This window comes from Olea europaea, chromosome 10 (genome assembly GCF_002742605.1).
Source record: "Olea europaea var. sylvestris chromosome 10, O_europaea_v1, whole genome shotgun sequence".
NCBI classification, from domain to species: domain Eukaryota; kingdom Viridiplantae; phylum Streptophyta; class Magnoliopsida; order Lamiales; family Oleaceae; genus Olea; species Olea europaea.
In genome coordinates, this window is record NC_036246.1 from 25,859,067 (window position 1) to 25,876,307 (window position 17,241).

Below are 17,241 nucleotides of genomic sequence, written 5' to 3' on the forward strand. Positions count from 1 at the left end.
CTTTCTGAAATATTTTACATGGCAGACTGAATCCTTTTTAAGCATTAATGTGATTTTAAGAAGGCTTACTTGAAAAAACCTTCAATTCCAAACAGGCTCTAACTCTACTAGACATATATTCTTTTCTTAGTGTTAAGTACTATTCAGAATGACATTTCAAGAATTAAACATTAAGTCCCCGAGTTATACATATTCTGATCAACTAGCATTGGCATGTTTTTTGTAAAGCTCAAAATCTCAATATGCTTAGCAATTGCTTCTTCAGGCCCCGCTCTTTATCATTCACAATGTTATTTACCTCTTCAGGCAAGACTTTCCAGGACATATTTATGAAGTTTTGTGAAAAATACAGTACTATATTTGCAAACTATATAGGAATGCATTGTTTTATCAGAAGAAATGTTTGTTTCACAAACTAATAGAATCGTTGATATATTCTCCCGCAAATATTTTTCTGCATACACAAGTCCAGTTAAATTTTCTCAAAAATAATTACATACTTATCTTCTATTTAATTTTCAACACTCTGGCAATGCAGTGCACCAAGGAATATTTCCAAAGTACACTCCTTTGTGCTCTCGCTCTCACTCCCACTTCCACTTCATGGTCTCCCTCACAAATATGCTAGCTTTCTTATGTTTGGTTAAAATCCAAAGACTTTTAAAGCATGTTTGTCACATTTTGGCTGGGCATCCTAGTTTAAAACTCCCCATGGCTTACTTTCTCTCTCTCATAGATGCACTTGTTATCACATTTTTGTCCAAAATACGTCAAAATTTGTGTCATAGACATTAATTCCATCAAGGAAAATTGATTCAGATAATTAACCTCTTAGTTACAGGTTCTGCAACAAATCAAGAAGTAGATATCTTCCTCCAATTCCTCATTAGATTTGGATCACAGCACTTAGTAGCAATCCAGAACTGACCTAAGTTTGGCTACAAAGGTAAACATTTGTTGAAGGCCCTTGAGAGTTTCATTAGAAGAACATCAGTGAATGAACACAATACTAGTCAAAGAAATTCCGAAATTTTTGTATTTGTTGTTTGGGTGCAATGTATGAATTAGTATACTGACTGCAAAAACTGAAGTTATCTTTTCTTGAGTTCATTGACATAATAATATCTCAACTTTGTCTTCTCACACCTTACCTATCAAACTAGGTTATTGAAATTAACTATTTTACACATTACTTATTATCTGAGAGTTCTTCATTTCAAACTTATGTACAACAAATTATATAATTTATTAAACATATTTATAGCATCTTCAGTTCCTTGACACCATTCTAGATAACACAAAAGCCTCTCTCAAAATATTGATTTGCTACTAATGCACGATATTGTGTAAATCTCTGCTAAATTTGAATACGCATATGCTGTACGTTCAATAAGCCTACTGCGCCAATACCCACAAACAAAAACAGATATATTCCCTCGATTGACCATTGGAAATCAATCGTTAAGTCCCTTATTCATTATATATTTTATCCAAAATGCAAAATATTTTGCTATGCCAATGTTTAAAGTTTTGAACTTTCCAACCCAAGTGACAACTCCAAAATTCAACAATCAATATACCCCACATAGAAAAAGAGCATTTATCAATTAAAATCAAGTTATCAAAATTTTAAGTATCTAAAAGCCATAAATGAGCAATTATAAACAGCAATGTAACCAAGATTTGTGCAGAAAACCAACTAGACATGGCGCATAAAGAAGACCGCTTTCTTGCTTATCTGGTCACGGAGCACATGGGCCTCCCGACAGTAGTCTCTGAGTCAAAGTAAGAGCTGGCAAATAAAAATCATTATCAATAGCATCAAAATCATACTCCTCCGAAACCGCCATCAACGGCATGGCCATGTTGGAATCGAGTGTGCGAAGGGGTGTGCTTCGCAGGGTCTTGCTCTATCCCCATCAATTGCTTCACTGCCCTTCAAAAATGAAACTTCAAAATTAAAAATGAANGGGTGTGCTTCGCAGGGTCTTGCTCTATCCCCATCAATTGCTTCACTGCCCTTCAAAAATGAAACTTCAAAATTAAAAATGAATGTTCAACGTAGGAATTGTGATAGAAGAAAAAGTTTGTTCTTCAAAAGGGGTTTAGGTTTACCATTTGAACGCAGAGTAGAGACAGAAGTCACTGAGGAGTCATACGGCGGAACGGAGTTCGGTTCTGCAGGTTTCTTTAGACGCCATTTTTCTGAGGAATCTTGTTTCACCCTTTTTCTTCTCTCTTTATTTTTGCATCTGTCACTAAACATCCACGCAGATATTTGTGGTGATGTTGCAAAGCCAGGGCAATGACGAGCTGTTCTGCATAACTCAAATCAAATTCTCTCCAACTGTTGACAGACTAAAAATATAGCCCAAATCGAATTGTCCAAGGAATGAAGTTCAATTGAGAAATTCCCAAATCAAATAGCCCAAAGTATGAAACTCAACTGGGTAATTCAGGATAAAGGTCCAGACAGGGTTATTAATAAATACAGTGGAAGTTCATGAACACAGTAACATCATCGCCCAAACTTGTAAGACGCCCAAAATCTAAGCGAATGGAGTGCCTTACAGTCGCCAAGAGCGATGACCCTGTTCTCGTCCATACTTTCGAATCGCCCAAGATCTTAGCAAACATAAAATGTTATGGTTATTCAGGAAAGCAGTTATTAAAGCAGTTATTGAGCAACCTTATCACATTCCACGATTCAAGAAACCCAGTTAAAGGCGGTTGAACGACAAAGAGTAGTGGCAGCAGTTAAAGACGGCAGTTCAACGACAAGTTAGCCACCATAAAGAAAGTGGTGGTTATGAAGCAATCAAACAGTTTTCAAGCGGTTTGTCACAAAGGAATCATCGAGGGAGTATAAAAGGAAGAGAAGACATAGAGAGAAAAAACCCGAATCAAACACTCTCAAACAGAGAAGGTGTAATTTCAATTCCTTAGTTTAAACTTAAACATTTTTTTTCAGTACTCGTGTACTTGCACCTCTTGGAGGCATTCTATTTAGTTCCAAATTGTAAATCATCACCAATAAAATACCTCTTTTTGGGACTTTGTCTCAAGAGGTTTGTTCCTTACACAATCGTCTGATTTTCTTTTTAATTGTTAGCGACTACCCCGCGAAACAATTTGGCACGTCCAGTGGGACCTTGGTGTTTGGTGTTGAAGATACAAAAGGTGAAACAATATGCCTCACAAATCTGATAAGGAAGTAGCAAGTCAGGGAGGAATCCAGTCCGTGATCGAGTGACATGAGGAGCAGCATAGCTCTCTACGAACAGAGGGACAGAGTCAGAGTAGTCACAGTCGTTACGAACCAATGATAGAGTTGAGTCCTCGAACCATGCGTGCATTACTTGGAGAACTCACACAGGATGTCGTTGAACAGGTAAATCTACGAAATATTCATAATATGGAAAGATTTACTCAGAATGGGAATGCACATTATGACAACATGGCCAAAAAACTGAATAATTTGAATGAAATAATGAATAAGTTAGTAGGCCAAATTTGTCAGCCAGTTGTGCCTCTTGCAAATCACTTTCAAGTTAGGACAATTGTGGGACATAACCCCCCATTCCTAAGTCCAAATCAATGGATATAACCACCTTTTGGTCCCTCTACTTCAAATCAAGGGATGGTGTAAGGTCAAATCAGAATGGTGGTAATGGTACATCTAACTTGGGGGGTAACCTAAATATAAGAGATAATATCCTAAATAATGGACAGAATACCCCACGTGTCAATGATGGAATAAATATTCAGGCTAATGGTAACAATGGCCTAAATCATAGCAACTTTATTGCCAACCAAGGACCAAACATCAGGCCTCAGGCAAATCAACCGACCAACCAACCTGTATGAATTCCATATGACTTCAACGTCATGTTGAGAAATCAAATTATGGAAATAGTACAGGATCAAGTGGTCTTTGGGGTACGTCCTATCATTAGGCTGACTTACACAAAGTCATACCCTGATTGGGTAGACCAAGCATATCCATGGCCTAGAGGGTATAAAGTGCCAGAATTCTCATTATTTACAGGTTTAGGAGAGGTGTCTACTCTAGAACACATAGGGTGATTCACACTGCAAAGTGGTGAAATAACGGACTACCATAAAATAAGGTTGTTCCCTAATTCATTAACAGGAGTAGCTTTCTCCTGGTTCATCAATTTGCCAGTGAACTCTATTCAAACGTGACAACAATTGGAGCAGTTGTTCTATGCTCAGTTTTATAAAACTGAATCTGAAATTACTTTGGCCGATTTGACGAGTCTGCGTCAAATGAAACGAATTGGCAAAATGTTTCCTTCAAAGGTTCAAGACAGTAAAAAGTAAATGTTTTGTACCTTTGCCCGAAAAGGAGTTTGTCAAAATCGTTCAAAATTGTCTAAGCTTTGATTTGAAAAAGAAATTCCAAGACAAGAAATTTCCTAATCTTTTTCAATTGAGCGCAAACGTGATTAGGTATGAACGATTAATAAGAGAAGAAGAGCAAATGAAAAACTCTAGCAAGGGGACTTATTATAGAGATCCAAATTTTGATGTGCATGACATTAATGACGAATATTACGAGCAAGCCGAAATGTGTTTGGCCGAATTGGTTAAAGGAGATACGTATACTTGTCCTATAATAGCTAAGCCTAGACCGTCGGGTAAAGATGAACCTATAAAAAATAAAAACAAAAAGGTTAGAATGTTCTCGTTCGATGTAACTAAAGCTGACCTTATATTTGATAAACTATATAAGGATAAACAGATAAAACTGAGCGATAAACATAAATTGCAAAGCCCTGAGCAAGTTAAGGGTAAAAAATATTGTAAGTGACATAATGCATTGTCACATTTGACTAACAACTGTTTAATTTTTTGCCATGTGTTACAGGATGCCATTGAATCAGGACGAATTACGTTCGAAGATAAGAAGAAAATGGTTGTGGATGAAAACCCTTTTCCACAGCCACTTGGGGTGAACATGGTGACGACTGATTTTAAAAACAAGTTGTCAAAATTCAAGTTGGTTATAGATGACGGGGAAGAGAACCTGGACCACATCCTAGTGTCTTTGAACGTATCAAAGGGAAGGAGCCCAAAAAGAATGAAGACGTCCTGTGTGCAAGATGTAAAAGAGAAGTGAGTGCTAATACAGAGAAACCAGGGATATGGCAGCATCACCATCGCCCTAGTTTTTTCCCAAACGCTGAGCCTGGTAGAGGGCAAGGTACATCATTCTATAGGGGACCGCCTTTTGAGAGGCAGTTCAGGCCAGTAAATAATGGGAGAACATTCAGGCCACAATCTCGCCAACCAAATGTATGGCATTCGTTCCAGTATAACGCAGGAAGGGTGATACCCTTCAACGAGATAATTAGAACCCAACAAATGCATTTTCAATGAAACTATGGACGAATGATAAGGCAACAACAGGGAATGCCACATCCTAAAGCGCCTAAATTACTCGAGGTGGCCAATCAAAATGTTCTTGAAGACAGTGAAGAGATTGGTACAGGCGAATCGATGGAAGAATTGTCAGAAAGTTCTTCTGGGAGATCGAAGTTTGAATGAGACAGAAGGGATGGAGAAGATCCAGATCAGCCCCTTACTATTCAGTTCAGTACGTTACTTCCTGTCATGGCTAATAATTACTTACTAGCCAATGAGTTTAAGAACAAAGAGAAAGAAGAAGAAGAAAGGGAGGATAACAAAGAGGAAGCATGTGTGCTAGAATGTGAGGAAGGCCAAACTTCTAGAGGGGCCTGCGATGATGAAGGGAACAATGGTATGACGGACATCGAAGAGGAAATTGATCTGGAAGCAAAAAGAAGAAAGAGAGGGGTATCATATAATACTCTGTTGAAGCAACTATATCGAGAGGGGGTTCGTGAAGTGGACTTGTTGGGAGAACCATCTGGGCGTTCTTTTGATTATTACGTGCTGTACGGAACGCCCAAAAGGAAAAAAGAGTTCCTTGCTCTGAAAAGTATGGATCACCTCCAAGAATAATGCCTCCTCCCACAGGTTGGGTAATCGAAGAAGAAGCATTAGCAAACAGTAAAAAGGAAATTCAGGAAACAGAAGCTCAGTAAGACATACTGCACGTTGACTTATCATAAAAGGATAACTTGACAGAGGACAAACAGGAAGTGGAAATAGATATTGCCGAAAAGGTTATTTTTAAGAGACCAACCATGAAGTTAACTAAAGCTTTAGTTGACAGCATACCTGTGGCAAAAGTACTTGTTGATAATGGAGCAGTTATAAACACCATTTCATCTAAGATGATGAGAAAATTTGTAAAGACGGAAAGTGATATGATTCCAACAAAAGTCATCCTTACAAGTTTCAATGGAGGAGCAACTTCAACTAAAGGGATTATGCCATTGGATATAACTATAGGGACAACTACTAGGACTACAGTCTTCTTTATAATAGATGGTCCTACTAGTTACAATGTGTTATTGGGAAGAGATTGGATATACGAAAGTCGCTGTATACCCTCATCGCTCCATCAATGCCTGGTTTTTTAGAACGATAAGGGTGAAGCAGAAGTGATGCAGGCCGATCATAGGCCTTTTGTCGTAGAAGCAAACTCAGTGGAAATGTTCATGTACGAAGGAAATTATGGACCTGTCAGAGTAGTCCAAGATGGAGAAGAAACTCAAATTATCACACAGAGTGAAGAGCCATTTTCGATATATGCACTCACTGAAATGTTCAGTCAAATGAGGCCAAACATAGTGGCCCTAGAAGAGCCAGTAATTGTCAAAAGAGTAATCAAAGAGTTTTAAATGAGCTATAAGCAAAAAGGGCAAATAACTGATGTTCGGGCCTTCAAAGCCAAATTAATGGCTTTCAATAAAGAATGTAAGGACAAGACGAAAGAAGAAGCAGCCTTGGAAACATTGAGAGACAAATTGGCAGTGTTCGAGTTGGAACAAAATATTGGCCGAGAAGTCAACAAAGTGGATTGTTTAGAAGAAGAACTGCCTATAAGGGAATTGGACGATGAAGTAATGAAGATCATCAAACTTGGATACGCTCAAGTAGAAGACCCTCTAATTAAAGTGAATATTGGCAATGAAGGGGAAGATCGCCCAACTTTCGTCAGCCAGATGCTCGATCAAGAGGTTAGTGATAAATTAATCGCTTTATTAAATGAATATAATGATTGTTTTGCTTGAAAATATGAACATATGCTTGGTTTAGATAGGGATTTGGTAGAACATAGATTGCCAACCAAACTAAATTTTAAACCTCATAAGCAACCTCCTAGGCGTTTTGCTCCTAATGTACTTCTTGAGATTAAAAAAGAAATAGAGCGATTATTAAAAACAGGCTTTATTAGAACAGCCAGATATGTGAATTGGTTGTCCAATATCGTGCCAGTGCTAAAAAAGAATGGTAAATTAAGGGTGTGCATAGACTTTAGAAATTTAAATATAGCCACACCCAAAGATGAATATCCAATGCCTACGGTAGATTCTTTAGTAGACTCGACTGCCGGACACGTAATATATTCCTTCATGGACGGGTATTCAGGGTACAATCAAATTTATATAGTTGAGGAAGATATACACAAAACTGCCTTTAAGTGCCCTGGATCTCTAGGATGTTTTGAATGGGTAGTTATGCCTTTCGGCCTAAAAAATGCAGTAGCAACTTATCAAAGGGCAAAGAACTTGATTTTTCATGATATGATAAGCAAGTTTGTTGAGGTGTATGTAGATGATATAGTGGTCAAATCCATTAAAGAAGAGGACCATTTTGAACAATTGAGATGTTCATTTGAGCGAATGAGGCAATATAAACTAAAATTGAACCCCTTGAAATGTGCATTTGGCGTTAATGCAGGAAACTTTCTTAGTTTCTTAGTACACAAAAGGGGAATTGAACTTGATAAAAATAAAGCGAAGGCTATTTTAGAGGCCAAATCACCTAGCAATAAAAGGAATTGCAAAGGTTTCTGGGCCAAGTAAATTTTTTAAGACGCTTTATTTCTAACTGTGCAAGGCGAACTAAAACTTTTTCGCCACTTTTAAAGTTGAAAAATCAGGACGAATTCGTCTGGAAAGAAGAGCATCAAAAGGCTTTTGAAAGTCTAAAGACGTGTTTATCAAGTCCACCAGTGTTGGTGTCACCAATCCAAAGATGACCAATGAAAGTATATATATCGACTGAACAAGAATCAATAGTTGGAATGGTCGTGCAAGAAGATCAATTTGTGAAAAAAGAGCGATTTACTACTTGAGTAGACGGTTAACAAAATGTGAATGTAATTACTCTGCCATTGAAAAATTATGTCTTGCATTGTATTTCACGTGTACGAAATTAAAAGCTTATTTACGGCCCGTAACCGTTTAGTTGATTTCTAAAGTAAATTTGATTAAGTATATGTTCTTTCGCCCTATTTTACACGAAAGGGTAGGCCTTTGGACGTTAGCATTATCAGAATTCGAAATACAATACATACCCCAAAAGGCAATCAAAAATCAGGTTTTGGCTAACTTTTTGGCCGATCATCCATGCCTTGACATGCCTGAAGAAACTGAATTAGAAATCAATTCATTCGAATTAAAACCTTGGATTTTGTATTTCGATGGGTCAAAAACCTCTAAAGGTGCAGGAGTAGGAGTAGCATTGATAAATTCTTTAGAGATTTGTTACAAGTTTGCATTCACTTTGGATAGGATGTGCACCAATAATCAAGCTAAATATGAAACCTTAATCGTGGGCCTAGAATTAATGATAGATATGGAAGTAAAGAATGTGATCATTAGAGACGATTCTCAATTGGTAATTCACCAATTGATTGGTGCTTTTAAGTGCCAAAGTAATTCCATTATAAGTCAATATGAAATTGCCCAAGAGTTGTTGGAAGAATTCGAGCGAGTAGAGCTTCAATGTGTTAATAGGATATATAATGACGTAGCAAATAAGTTGGCCCAGATGGCCTCAGGGTATTCAAAGGTTTTAAATTGGAAAGTTACTTATGAATATGGAGTAATATTGTCCATAGTCCAAAGAACGGCGAGAAAGATTGAAATTCATTGCATACAAGATGGAGATGCAATAGATTGGAGGGCAGAGATTAAAAGGTTCCTTAAAGAACCAAATAAAGGAGATAATAGAAAAATAAAGTTGCGTTTGCTAAACTATACACTGATAGATGAGGAGTTGTTTAAGAAACGCTCTAATGGTATTTGCTAAAATGTGTAAGTTTGCAAGAAGTCAAAACAATCATGATTGAGGTGCACGAAGGGATATGTGGAGCTCATCAAGCTGGCCAAAGGATGAGATGGTTAATTATTAAGAATTGATATTTTTGGCCCAAGATGGGAGAATCATGTGTTCAATATGCAAAGAGTTGTCTAACACGTCAAAAGTATGGTCCAATACAAAGGGCGCCAGCACGAGAGATGGAACCTATTATCAAACCTTGGCCATTTAAGGGTTGGGTGATAGACCTAATAGGGAAGATTTATCCACCATCGTCCAAACAATATACCTTTGTTATAGTTGCAATTGATTTTTTCACTAAATGGGTAGAAGCGATACCTTTAAAAGAAATCACCCAAAAGAGTGTCATAAAATTTATCCGTGATCATATAATTTATAGATTTGGGATTCCACAAACTTTGATGGTAGATCATGGAACTTTTTTAAATGAAGATCAAGTGAATAAATTCCTGAGCGAGTTTGGAGTTAAAGTAGTGAACTCCACACCGTACTACGCTCAATCCAACGGACAAGCAGAATCTTCTAATAAGATTCTAAAAAATATCATAAGGAAAATGATGGATGAAAATGCCAAAAATTGGCACGAATGTCTAAACAAGGCCTTATGGACTTATAGGACGTCGCATCGGTCAAGTACCAAAATTACTCATTTCCAACTTATTTATGGACAAGATGCCGTTTTGCCTATGAAAATTAACGTACAATCGATCAGAGTGTGTTTGCAACATAAGTTAAGTGATGATGAGTATATCGAATCATTAGTTCAAAACTTATTGGAGTTGGACGAAATAAAGTTGGACGTCCTAGATAGATTGCAAGTTCAAAAACAAAGGAAGGGTAAGTTTTATAATAAAAAAGTTATAGCCAAGTCATTTAACCTGGACGAATTGGTTTGGAAAATAATACTCCCTTAGGATAGCAAAGATCCAAAATATGGCAAGTGGTCGCCCAATTGGAAAAGACCATATAAAGTAAATAGTGTGCTGCCTAATGGGGCCTATCATTCGGAAGATTTAGATGGCACCAAGTATGTGAGGTTCATTAATGGTAAATATTTAAAAAAATATGTTCCTTTCTTTTGGGAAAGTGAACAAATAAAAATGTAATCAAATCACGTTGAACGATCGTATATAAAAAGGGTCAGAACGAAATACGTTCAAATAAATTCTTTTATTATCAAATATTCATTATAAATTACGAGATACAAAATACTAAATACTCTATAAGTTACAATTGAAAGCAAACTAATCTCTCGGTCGATCGTCAAATAAAAGGGTGAACTGGCCTTGATTGTCATCATGATCGCACTGCTGCAAAGGCAAGCAGAGAGGCCGAAAAGCACTCTCAGCAAGTAAAAGGGAAGAGAAGCACCTTCACATCGCCTGCCTAATTGCATCGCTGCAATAACGGGCAAGGAGACTGAGAAACACTCTCAGCAAGCAAGGTGGCTTGACAGGCATCCTCAAAAATTGTCTTCCATCATTGAACTCCTTGTAAAAAACATGGAGACGATGGGAAGAACTTCGCTGGCCAAAGAATATTTTCTATATCTCCCATACCAAAGGTGACATCAAAACAGGTGGAAAAATGGGCGGATCAAATGATCAATTTCTATGGAAGGCGAAAATTTTGGAACAATTGTTGAAATGTCAAACGATGGTAGCAAATTAGTTTTTGAAGAAAATAATGGAAATGAAAATGAAAATGAAAAGTGCGAAATATGCGTGCATTTATAGGGGCGTGAATGTGAAGAGACAGAATATGGACGGACGCATTTGTGCCTAGTAATTGGAGTCAAGTGGCCCAAAGTCTTGAGAAAAGAAGCAGAAATACCAAGAGAGAATGTACATGAATCTTAGCATAAAGCAGTTAAATGCTTGGGGGGTTGATGATTAAGGACAACGTCAATTAGCACACAAGTAGTCAAAATAGTCATTCATTAATGACAATGGCTGCTGTTACATTCAAATTTAGCAATGATATTTAGTACGAAATTACAAAAGGAAATTTTAAGGCACTAGATGTTCTAATTACAATTCACCCCAGGCCGATCGAATCATTTCCCTAAGTCTCCCCCAATCCTCGCTTTGTTGAGAAGAAGCGACATTTAATTCAGCCACAAAATCATCATCAACCTCCAGCTTTTTGTACTGCTCGACCAAAGACTTGGTTCGCTCAATTCCTTGGGAAGCATTACGCTTTTTAGCAGCCATTCTCGTCCTACAATCGTCCATTTTTGCTTGAAGCTCCTTCATCTCTGCAGCCAAACTTGTCATCAGAGAGTCTTTGATCATAACTTCGGAAGAGATTTCTTTTAATTCGTCTTCGGCTTTGTTAATCTCTAGAAGCAAAGAGTCTCTTTCAGATGCAGCGCGAAGATATTGAATACTCCTGGCATTCAGTTCATTATTTTTGGCCAACAAGGAGAGAATGTCAAAGTGGACAACCTTCAACGTTGCTTTAAAATCAGCAGAAATATTGAGCAACGAAAGTGTCAGTGTTTGCACCAACCTCGCACTCAATAGCTCAAGCTTATCCTTATGTTTAGTAGCACTAGCCTGGCCGATGTCCATGTCCATAAAAGACACATTCAAATATCGACTGTTTGAGGAACTTCATATCTTCCTCTGAAGAAGCAGAAAGACGACCGGTTGAAGTAGGGCGAGACGTCTTGACTTGCCCCCAGTAAGTGAACAAGTCCTCGATGGAACACACAATGTCATCAGCACACTACAAAGAAAATATGCCAACATTGAGGGCTTTCACTACAATAAACGAAGTGAAAATGAAAGTGAAGCGAAAAGTTACCTCATCAGCAATCTTGGAAAGTGACATATCACCAGTTGGCTCCACCACCTGCAGAGACTTTCCCTTATCTGGGCGAGAAGACTCTACCACAATGAGCAGACCCATGGGAGCCTCTGTAGAATTCAAGAAGCAACAAATCAAAAACCAATAGCACAAGCAAAGGTAAAATATCAAAAAATGTATTACCTTCTGGTTCGATGTTTGGGGGGTCGGCGCCCTGGTAAGAAGGTGGCTCTTCCATTAGTTGTGATGAGGGTTCCGCGACTGAAAGTTTTTCTTTAAGCATAGTCCCTCCGTCAGTTAATTTGGACGAAGCAGCTTGCCAACACCAAAGCCTTCAAAGGAGAGGCTGAGCTTTTCTAAGAAATTCAAGTAAACCATTAGCACATGGAAAGGTTTCAAGTAAACCATTAGCACGTAGAAATGTATGTTTGTGAGTAAACATAATTCAATTACCTTTCTCCTAACGATGAGAGGAGCGTCATCATCATCCTCCTCCAAAGTGGGAGATGCTGAAGCTGGCCGTGCAGCTCAAGACACTCTTAGCTGCAGTAGCCTTGGCAGGTAGAAAAGTAGATGGACGAATAGATTGTTTAGCACGAACGAGGGAGGAAGGATTCCTAATGGACACAGGAGTGACCAAAATAGGAGAAGTGGAAGAAGTGTTTGACTGATCCAGTAAATGAAAAGCACGATTGATATCAGTTGCAAACAATCTGCGCTTCACTGATTATCAGAGTTGCTCAAAAAGGGGATGGATGGCACAGCTAGAATTGAAGGGGACTAATGAAAACTTGCTCGTCAAAAGAAGGTTGTGAGCATCTATAACTTGTGTCTCTGTCCTATTAATAGTGTGAAAGCGATCTGTTAAATTTTTAGAGTAACAAGGAGGAACAGGCCAAGTTTGGCCAAAACCAAGTTGGCGAGCAAAAAATTGGGGAGCGTATATTTCAACCCCAGCCTTAGCATTAGTTCCAGTTAAAATGTCATGGAACAACTCCCTCCTAGTCAAAAATTGAACCCAAATGAGCAGAGAGGTGCTTGCACTGTCCAGGGTGGATGGAGGTTGCACAAAATCTGGGGTCAAATGAGCAGGGAAAGGAAAGAAAGAAGGAATCGAATTTAAGGAATAAAAGAATGAAAAAATGTCCCTATTGGACATATGTACAGCGGTCAGTGGATCAATGGCTAGCTCATAGCATCTAGCAGAACGATCGGAAATGGATGGAGCACCAAGTGATGGAAAATATGCTCTCAACCACAGTTGAGTGAATTAAAGAGGCCCATTGCCAGTGGGAGATGCACCATTCTTCAATTGAAATTGAAGAGAAGCCATGTCTCTATAAAGGGCAGTCAAAAAGAAGGAACACAAATTCATAGGCCTACCACGCGCCAATTCATGCGCTATGGGTAAGTAACTCATGGAAGGCTTCATATTTGGCACACAAAGAATATATTTACAAAGCCAAATATAAAGGAAGGCTACACGCTCAGCATGGGAGGGTTCAGCGCTTGAGTGATTATAAGAGCTTTGCAGACTTGAGTAGGACTCAGTGAGTTTCTTGTCAAATTTCGAGGCAACACCGGAAATCAAAATACTAGGGAAAATGGTATCGCCCAAAGGTGGAAGATTTACTAGGGCCCCGACATCCCTTAAAGTTATAGACATGGGATCAAGAGAGAAAACAAAAGTATTATATTCAAAAGACCAAAAACTTAAAGTAATGGGAAAAAGCAATGGGTCAAAAATTGGGGGTTAAAGAGCGATTTCTAATAAATCAGAAATCCTAGCACGATCAAGAATTGCCTTGGTAGGACCATGGCCCACAAGGCGAGCATGCCACCTACAGAAAATAATATCATATTTAAGCCAAGTGCGAATACCTTTTTCGCGAATCAGTCTCAGCGTTAAAGAGTTCAGGAATGGAGGGCCTTGAGTGCAAGGGAACAGCTGGCCCACCGCCACTTGATCGACGGCTTCGGCGTTGTTGAATGATGGACCCAGATAGAACTCATTGAGTTCAGCATTGGCTGGTGCAAGGAAGTTCAGATTTACATATGGCCGAGTAAGGATTTTCTGAAAATCTTCAAAGCTAAAAGAGTCATCAGATTGGGTTTGTGGAGCCGCCATTGGGAACAAAATACAATCTTATTAAAATTTTCTTGAGAAACGTAGCAAGGAAGCAAGGAGATGAATAGTAATATTGTGAGAAAGAAACGCGAAATAATGAGACGTGATTTAGTGGTGCGATAAAATGACGTGTCTTTGGAGTTTATAAGGGTTTGCAACGTCACACCTTTTCAGGTTATGGAAGGAAGTAATGATTGAAATTCTTAGGAATTTCAAATGTTGCGGGAAAACACAAAATAAATATGGCAAAGATTAATAATTAGTATTATTTCTGTCATATTGGGGGGTAATTGTTGACACACTAAAAGTGTAGCCCAAATCGAATGGCCCAAGGAATGAAGCCCAATTGAGAAATTCCCAAATCAAATAACCCAAAGAATGAAGCCTAATTGAGTAATTCAGGATAAAGGCTCAGACATGGTTATTAATAAATGCAGTGGAAGCCCACGAACATAGTAACATCATCGCCCAATCTTGCAAGACGCCCAAGATCTGAGCGAATGGAGTGCCTTATAGTCGCCAAGAGCGATGAACCAGCTGGCCCACCGCCACTTGATCGACGGCTTCGGCGTTGTTGAATGATGGACCCAGATAGAACTCATTGAGTTCAGCATTGGCTGGTGCAAGGAAGTTCAGATTTACATATGGTCGAGTAAAGATTTTCTGAAAATCTTCAAAGCTAAAAGAGTCATCAGATTGGGTTTGTGGAGCCGCCATTGGGAACGAAATACAGTCTTATTAAAATTTTCTTGAGAAACGTAGCAAGGAAGCAAGAAGATGAATAGTAATATTGTGAGAAAGAAACGCGAAATAATGAGACGTGATTTAGTGGTGCGATAAAATGACGTGTCTTTGGAGTTTATAAGGGTTTGCAACGTCACACCTTTTCAGGTTATGGAAGGAAGTAATGATTGAAATTCTTAGGAATTTCAAATGTTGCGGGAAAACACAAAATAAATATGGCAAAGATTAATAATTAGTATTATTTCTGTCATATTGGGGGGTAATTGTTGACACACTAAAAGTGTAGCCCAAATCGAATGGCCCAAGGAATGAAGCCCAATTGAGAAATTCCCAAATCAAATAACCCAAAGAATGAAGCCTAATTGAGTAATTCAGGATAAAGGCTCAGACATGGTTATTAATAAATGCAGTGGAAGCCCACGAACATAGTAATATCATCGCCCAATCTTGCAAGACGCCCAAGATCTGAGCGAATGGAGTGCCTTATAGTCACCAAGAGCGATGAACCTATTCTCGCCCATACTTTCGAATCGTCCAGGATCTTAGCAAACATAAAATGTTATGGTTATCCAGGAATACAGTTATTAAAGCAATTATTGAGCAACCTTATCACATTCCACGATTCAAGGAACCCAGTTAAAGGCGGTTGAACAACAAAGAGTAGTGGTAACAGTTAAAGACGGTAGTTCCACGACAAGTTAGCCACCATAAAGAAAGTGGGTGGTTATGAAGCAATCAAGCAGTTTCCAAGCGGTTTGTCACAAAGGAATCATCGAGGAAATATAAAAGGAAGAGAAGACATAAAGAGAAAAAACCCGAATCAAACACTCTCAAACAGAGAATATGTAATTTTAATTCCTTAGTTTAAACTTAAACATTTCTTTCAATACTCGAGTGCTTGTGCCTCTTAGAGGCATTCTGTTTAGTTCCAAATTGTAAATCATCACCAATAAAACACCCCTTTTTGAGACTTTGTCTCAAGAGGTTTGTTCCTTACACAATCGTCTGATTTTCTTTTTAATTGTTAGCAACTACCCGCGCGAAACACCAACACAAGAGGATTTACGATTTGAGTGTCAAAGTGTCAACTATCGTTGCATAATCCTGGACACAAAGACATTGTACTCTAATGTGACCTTGCGTTTGGTAACTCATAGATGGAAGGTGGGATAAGTCTGCAAGATTTTGAGATTAAAAAGAAGGGGGATTGATTTAAAAGGCTCTCAATCAAACTTAACAATAGTTTAAGAAAGACCAACAATTAAGGTTTTTAATTAAAAGGTCAAAAGTTATTAAACATAGAAAGTAGAATTCGTAAAAGATTAAAATATCTTTGTATGCAAAATATCATTATTGTCCTAATTTTCATTTCGATTTTCTTTCAACCCTAATTGAAATCTCTTATTATTGTCTTTCTATATGAACGACTCTCTATGGTATGCTTGTATGCTCATTTTCTTATCATCATCTTCTTCTCTACTTAATGAAATCAGAAAATCTACATTCTCAATTTCTTGAACATTAATTTGGTTGAAGTGAATAATAAAGTCTTGCTATATTCTTGTTGGGCATTTGAAGAAGAAGAGAGTGAATGACAAATTTTCAATATTTGGGCCATTTTCTTTCTCCATTGTTTTAAATCATTTGTTCATGTTTGTTGTATATGTGTTTGTGGTGTTCATTTGTCAATAATGATTTTGAACTCATTTTATGATTAGATTGGAACTTTAACATGGATTGCTTCCCAATCTTATTCTCATTACCTCTTATTTGTATTAATTGAAGTGAAATGTGAAGTAGTGAATGATGATTGACTATTCTTCTCATTGTTTTTACGTGAAACATACATTTGATTTTTTCATTACAGAACGACATACATATCGTTTTCTGAAATTTTGAACAACATAGATATCATTTTCTAAAATCCATGACAATGTATATATCGTTATCAGTACTATATGATGTTTGAAATTTGATGAAATTTATATGTTGAATTACAAGTTATGGACACCATAGACGTTGTATAGATATTGGTTTGTTATCCAATTGAATATGAGCAGATAGTTGAAGGTGCATGGAAATGGAAATGGAAGTATTCTGGAAATGGCAAAAGGAAAACAATGCATATTCTTGTAGCAAAAATAATTTCTTGTGTGGAACTATATGATAAAGTTAGAGGCATTAATTATCGATACGAGGCTATACAAAATGGAGATTTTAGCTCTTGTCCCGATAATATCTAAAGTTTCAACTGCACCAATCATAATTGATTGTGACAACAACGTGAAGTGGTTTATATCTGCCTGTAGAGAAAC

The 17,241-nt window shown here is 37.8% G+C and overlaps 1 long non-coding RNA gene across 1 annotated transcript; it reads right to left on the bottom strand.

Annotated features, from left to right (window-relative positions):
* Window positions 1–1,563: 1,563 nt before the first annotated feature.
* On the bottom strand, window positions 1,564–2,598 carry LOC111401638. Its single transcript, XR_002704061.1, has 2 exons — window positions 2,116–2,598; window positions 1,564–1,936 (listed from the first exon to the last, which is right to left on the bottom strand). It is a non-coding gene; the product is annotated as an uncharacterized LOC111401638 (long non-coding RNA).
* Between the last annotated feature and the right edge of the window lie 14,643 nt (window positions 2,599–17,241).